Source organism: Lepisosteus oculatus, chromosome 29 (assembly GCF_040954835.1).
Source record: "Lepisosteus oculatus isolate fLepOcu1 chromosome 29, fLepOcu1.hap2, whole genome shotgun sequence".
Lineage (NCBI taxonomy): Eukaryota > Metazoa > Chordata > Actinopteri > Semionotiformes > Lepisosteidae > Lepisosteus > Lepisosteus oculatus.
The window spans coordinates 9,412,232-9,419,017 of NC_090724.1; the positions used below are offsets into that span (position 1 = coordinate 9,412,232).

Genomic DNA, 6,786 nt, shown 5'->3' on the forward strand with positions numbered 1-6,786 from the left:
CCCGGCTGCGCTGTCGGGTGGGTGAAAACACGAACGCTTAGCGGAAGTGTTGCCGTCTAATGTGTCCCCCCTCTCGCCCTCCTCCCGGCCCGCGGGTGCGAGCTCTGTTCCTCCCCGCACACCCGTGGGGTCCAGGCCAGGGGTGCGGGGGGTCTAGTTACTGTGAACTACACGCGTTTTCAATTGCTCGGGGGGATTTTAAGTCCTCAGGACCGGAACCGTCTTTTAACCCTCCTAGACCGCCATGATGATTCCGCTGTGCACTGGCTGCTTAAACGACGTCTGGCTGTGGGTATCCCAGCGAGACGATTCACCTAGATCAATTCGAGTAGGGAGCAGCGTCGGCCGCAGAGGAAAGGGTGAAGGTGTTTTCCCTGCTGAAAAGAAAAGAAAGGAAACACAGCGAGGCGTTGTGCCGAAACAAATGTCGTGTTGCTTTTTTCTAACCTTCCAGCAGAGAATGAACCTTCACCTGTTTGGATGAAGCTCTGTGTGTGGACGAGTACTCTGTGTCTCGCATGGGGATGTTTCGTGCCCTGACGTCTGTAGGTTCAGAGGAAGTTGTGAAAGAGGAGTATGTTTCCCGCAGGCCCAGCACAGGGAAGCGCCGATCAGAAGGAGCGGTCCGAGCGAGTCCAGAGCTGTGGTGCTGTCTCAGAGGTCCACTCTGCCCGCCCTGCGGGACCCAGCGGGACCTAGCGCTCCCGGCTGAAAGCAGAGCACTGCCTGCTGGTTCTGCGAATGAATTTTTAATAAGACAAGGCCAGAGTCATAACTATTTAATGAGACATAATCTGTACTGCAAATAATTAATCAGGAGCTGTCTGTATGATGCCACAGCTGATGGGGAAATAACTTTTGGCTGCGGTTTGAACAGTACAAGGGATGGAGTGGAGTCAACTGAAAGGCCACTGTATTGTGTACAGGACTGTATCACTGTACTGTACTGTGTGTTGGACTGTATCACTGTACTGTACTGTGTGCAGGACTGTATCACTGTACTTTGTGTAGGGCTGTATCACTGTACTGTGTGCAGGACTGTATCACTGTACTTTGTGTAGGGCTGTATCACTTTACTGTGTGCAGGACTGTATCACTGTACTGTGTGTAGGAGTGTGTGAGTAGGACTATATAACTGTACTGTACTGTGTGTAGGACTGTATCACACTGTACTGTGAGTAGGATTATATACTGAAGAAGGCTCCACAGTTGAAACGTTGTGTTTTCTTTCTTCTTTTTTTCAGCATGGAATAAACCTATTACTTGTTCCTTTGCAGCCTACGCATGCTGACGCAGCTACCCACCTGAACTTATATAACTATACTGTACTGTGTGCAGGACTGTATCACTGTGTGAGTGGGACTGTATCACTGTACTGTACTGTGTATAGGACTGTACCATTGTACTATATTGTGAGTGGGACTGTATAACTATACCCACTATGCCTTCCTCTAAATCTTTCTCTAGATCTCTTCGTCGTTCCTTCTCTTCCTCCCTGGGCTACCTGCTCCCTCTCTCACTAAACCAGCTTTCCGCCTCTTCACAGCGATCTGTTCCAAGATCCAAGACCAGGCTTTCTAACCACCTTCTATTCCTTTACAGATGTCGTCGTTATAATATCATTCCTAAAGGATTTCGCCTGAAATTTAACACTTTTTCTTTGGACTTGTGTAATACTCGGAGACTTCTATAACAGTGTTAGCGGAAACTAATGCTTTCTACCATCCTCTCCTTCAGACAACAGATGACCCTTCCTGGCAACAACATCAAGGAAGCCAAGGCATTCTTACGGCTCACAGCTGCATAGCATCTTCTCTTCATAACAAACCTCATCAGATCCCTCAACTCCCAACTCCACCAGTTCCTCACTTCAGAGAAGGGTAAAAAACTCAATCACACTCAATCCTCTTTTCACCACCTCAGCCAATCCTAACCTTGTGGTTCCTATACCCTCTGACCTCTCTCTTTCACAGGATGAGCGATCTCTTCTCAGCAGAGCCCTGTTATGTTCCAGACCCAAGAAGCTGGACATCCCGCAAACCCAAGTCGACCTCAACCGTTTTCACCGCAGGATTCGGCTCAAAGCTCATTTTGCTGACAACGCCTCCTCACCTCACTGATGCCATTAACAATATAAATCCTAAACGGAGCTCTTGGACTCCCCCTTCCGGCCGGTTTCCACCAGTTGATTACTTTATTAACCAATGCAACAATCAAGTTCCCAAGACCCTTTCCAAACCCAGGAAACGCAGGTCTAACCTCACCCAAGGAGAAACTCAGGCACTCCAATCTCTCCGCACCAGGGATGAGATGGTCATCAAACCAGCAGACAAAGGAGGAGCTGTTGTGGTGTGGCAAAAAGACTTGTACATTAAGGAAGCCTCCAGACAATTATCCGATACTTCTGCCTACCGTCCTCTCCAACAGGACCCTACCACTGACTACCAGAAGGAAGTGGTATCCACTGTCGCTCTTCTTTTCAGCAACCAGGTGCTGCCCCAGGAAGCGAACCGTCTCATCGTCGAACATTCCCAAGTATTCCAATTCTATCTCCTTCCCAAAATCTAAAAACCCGACACCCCTGGACACCCCATTGTCTCAGCGTGCAATTGTCCGACCACACTCAGCTCTGCTTTCCGGGACAGCCTTATGAGACCTCTGGTTGAAATGCTTCCCTCATATATCAGGGATACGAACCATGCCCTCCAACTTTTCAATGATTTCCAATTTCAGGGTCCAGAATGCTACATTTTTCCCATGGATATCACGTCTCTCTCCACCATCATTCCCCACAACGACGGTCTTACAGCCCTCAAGCACAAGCTAGACAAACACACAGTGCTTGACCCTCCCACCCACACTCTAGTGCGTCTTGCGGAATTGGTTCTCACACTCAATGCCTTCTCATTTTATAACCTTTTTTTATCAGCAGGTTAGTGGAGTTGCCATGGGCACCAGGATGGGACCCAGCAGTGCCAATATTTTTGTCGGCTGGGTAGAAGAACGCTTCCTCACTTCCTACACTGGCTTCATCCCTGACCTCTACAAGTGATACATCGATGACTGCGTCGGTGCTGCTATCTGCTCTAATGACCAGCTAGAACACTTCCTGCATCAATTCACCAACTCTCACCCTTCCCTCAGATATACAGTTAACATATTTTCCACCACTCTTCAGTTTCTAGACATAAATGTATCTGTCCACGTCTCTCAACCTCGGTCTATTACAAACCCACAGATTCACACAGCTATCTTCTGTGCAGCTCTTTTCACCCCACTCACACCAAAAACACACCAGACCCTTTCTCACAGTTCCTCAGGCTACATCGACTCCGCAGTGACGACATGGGTTTCCAGAACCAAGCACTCAAAATGTCTCTTTTTTCATCAACAGAGGATACCCCACCCATGTTATTGACAGGGCTCTCACCCGGGCCAAAAACAGCCCTCGGATCATCAACTCGATCAGGAACTCCCCGTCTCACAACCCCATTCCTTTGGTGCTTCCCTACCACACACTTCCTACCCCCAGAACCATTATTAACAACTTCTCCACTTTACAGGGCGATCCCTCCATCGGTACCCCTAACCGCCCAATCATCTGACAAACCAATCTACGTAAACGTCTTGTTCACAGCTCCCGTTCGCACTCGGCAATCCCCACCAGGCACCTTCCCCTGCAACAGAGCTCGCTGCATCACCTGCAAATACATATCTAACAACACGCTCATTCAGGGCCCCTCAGGTCACTTCCAGATCACCCAGACGACATCCTGTACCTCCAGCAACCTCATTTACTGTATCTCCTGCAGAAAATGCCCAGCTATCTACGATGGGGAAACAGGAAGGAGACTAGGAGACGGCTTCAGAGAACATGTTAGGGCTGTGAAGATTTAAGATTTCTCAAAGCCCATAGTTTCTCAATGCACCTCAGACGGCCATGATCACACCGATCTCTCTGTCCCTGTTGTCAAAGGAGGGTTTCTCAACTCCCACAGCAGAAAAACTACAGAAACGAAACTCTGAATCTAGGTTCACACCTTCCCCCTTCTCTCAACGACAGACTTATTTTTGTGTAATCTTTTCTATCCTCATGCTGGTTCTGACTTCACACCTTTCTTCACCCCTCTCCACTTTGCACTTCCTGAGCGGCCTCTCTGCCTCTCTGCCCTTCCTGCCTCCTCCTCTCTCTCAGCTTTTGTTCTTCAGTGCTATTTAATCTTTGCTGTCAGCCCTGTCTTTCTCATACCTGAAGAAGGCTTCACAGCCGAAACGTTTTGTGTCTTCTCTTTTCAGCATTGAATGTACTGTGTGCAGGACTGGATCACTGTACACTATTGTACTGTGTAGAACTGATTCACTGTACTATACTGTGAGTAGGACTGTATCACTGTGCTGTACTATACTGTACTGTGTGCAGGACTATACCACACTGTATTGTACTGTGTGTAGGACTGTATCGCACTGTATTGTACTGTGTGCAAGACTGTACCACACTGGACTGTACTATACTATGAGTAGGACAGTATCACACTGTACTACACTGTGTGTAGGACTGTATCACTGTACTGTACTATGTGCAGGACTTCATCACTGTACTGTACTGTGTGTAGGACCGTACCACACTGCACTGTGTGTGGCACACTGTGTTGCACAAAACATTTTGGATGCCTGCTCTTTCCTTGAAATAGACTGACCAGGTGAATCCAGCTGAAAGCAATGGTCCCCAAATTGATTTCAGATGTTAATTCCGCTTCAATCAGTGTAGATGAAGGGGGGAGACATGTCAAATAAAGATTTTTAAGGTTTGAAATAACTGAGACATGGATTGTGTATGTGAGGGAGAAAGATTCCCCAAGAAAAAAGATTTAAGTGCCTTTGAACAGGGTGTGATAGTAGGTGTCATGTCAGGCACGCTGGTTTGAGTCCAGAACTGCAATGATTCACGTTTTTTTTCGAGCTCAAGTGTCCCGTGTGTATCTGGAATGGTCCACCACCCAAACGACATCCAGCCAACGGCAGGCCAGGGGTCAAAAACGACTCATTGATGAAAGAGGTGAAAGGAGGCCGACACAAACTGTGCAGATCAAGACAGTCCAGTACAACACTGGTGCCGAAAGACCCATAAAAGACCGTACAACTCATTGCACCTTGACACCAACGGTATAGCAGCCAGTGACAATGATCCCGGGTCCTGGTGTTTCAGGCTGATGGGAAGACAAGAGAAAACTACAGGAGTCCGTGGATCCATCATGCTGTGTGCCAACATTGCAGGCTGGTGGTGGTGTGATGCTGGGGGGAGTGTTTTCATGGCACACTGGGACATTGGGCTCCTTGATAAAAGTGGAGCAATGTTTAAATCCCACAGGATATCTGAACATCGCTGCCGATCAGATGCATTCCTTCATGGCAGCTGTGTATCCATCTGCGAATGGGATTTTTCAGCAGGATAATGCCCTGTGCCACAAGGCTAAGATTGTTCAGGAACGTCTCCACGAGCCTGGCAATGAATTCAGCTTAATGCTGCGGCCTGCCCAGTCTCCAGATCTCAATCCAGTAGAGCAGCTGAGGGATGAGATGGAACGAGCTATCCGGAGTAGAGATCCACTACCAGCCAAGTCAACACATCTGTGGGCAGCGCTGGAGTCAGCACGGGGCAGCATCTCTGTGGGACTTTTCAAACACCTTATCAAGTCTGCGCCCTGACGAACTGAGACTGTTCTTAGGGCAAAGGGGGTGCAACGCAATATTAGGAAGGCATCCCTAATGTTATATATTGTGCTGCACTGTGGAGATGCATGCCGTAGTATACTTTGTGTAAGATGTGGTAGTGTACTGTGCATAGGACTGTATCACTGTCTTGTACTGTGTGTAGGGAGCTATATGCTGTACTACACTATGTGTAGGTGTAGTATATTGTTCTGAACTCTGCAGTCTATGCTGTCCTTTGCTCTAGCTTCCTTCACCTCGGCGTCAGTGTGAACTAGTCATTGTCTCGTAAAAACTGTCTCTGATCGGTGTATTTTCAGAGCCGCTCGTGACCTGATGAGATTCACCCAGGCAGGAAAGAGCGTCTCTGTTCACCAGAGCCCAGCGCTGCAGTCGGCTCACAATGGGCAATTAAGTGAAACACGAAGCTGCAGAACCGTCAGGAGCTCTGCTAGCAGCTCCTTCGCACGTCTGGGAGATCGTCTTCACAGGGCCGGGTAATTAGAGATAATTAACGCCTTTCTGGCACCAGGGCGACTGGAGGGAGCTGATAATTGAAAAAGAATTCAGGGATTAAAAAAAGAGCTGAATGCAAACTGCTCTGCATGCAAAACCTAAAGAAGAAAGGCATGACAAATAAAACCAGAAAAAAATCCCCCCCCCACCTCTCCATTCTTCCAAAGGGCTGTCATTCGTCTCGAACCCAGGATCGCTCTCTGCACGGTGCATCCTGGTCGCTGCGCTGGTTCTGACCCCTTTCCCACAGGGTCACGAGGAGATTGGATGAGGGTATTTTGGGGTTGCCGATACAGAAACTCTGTGTAAGTGACTTCTTTACACAAAGGGTGGCAGGGGTCTGCAACAGGTTCCCAGCCAAGTAGGTGAAGCAGACACCCTGGCTTCTTTCAAGCAGGAGATGAGGTCCCCGGATCAATTAGCAGAAGCCTAATGAGCTGGGTGGGCCGAATGGCCACCTGCAGCAGCCTGCTACAGGCCCCCCCAGCGGCCCCAGCTGGAGCCCCCACGTGAAGGGTACTGGCGCTGCTGGGAGCTTCACCCCAGTTTTCCAGGCCTACA

At 48.8% G+C, this 6,786-nt stretch overlaps 1 long non-coding RNA gene across 1 annotated transcript; it reads left to right on the forward strand.

Annotated features, from left to right (window-relative positions):
- The first annotated feature begins 57 nt into the window (after positions 1 to 57).
- Positions 58 to 5,064, forward strand: LOC107079685 (uncharacterized). The gene is made up of 3 exons (XR_001480620.2): positions 58 to 288; positions 1,738 to 1,880; positions 1,974 to 5,064. It is a non-coding gene; the product is annotated as an uncharacterized lncRNA (long non-coding RNA).
- The last annotated feature ends 1,722 nt before the right edge of the window (positions 5,065 to 6,786 follow it).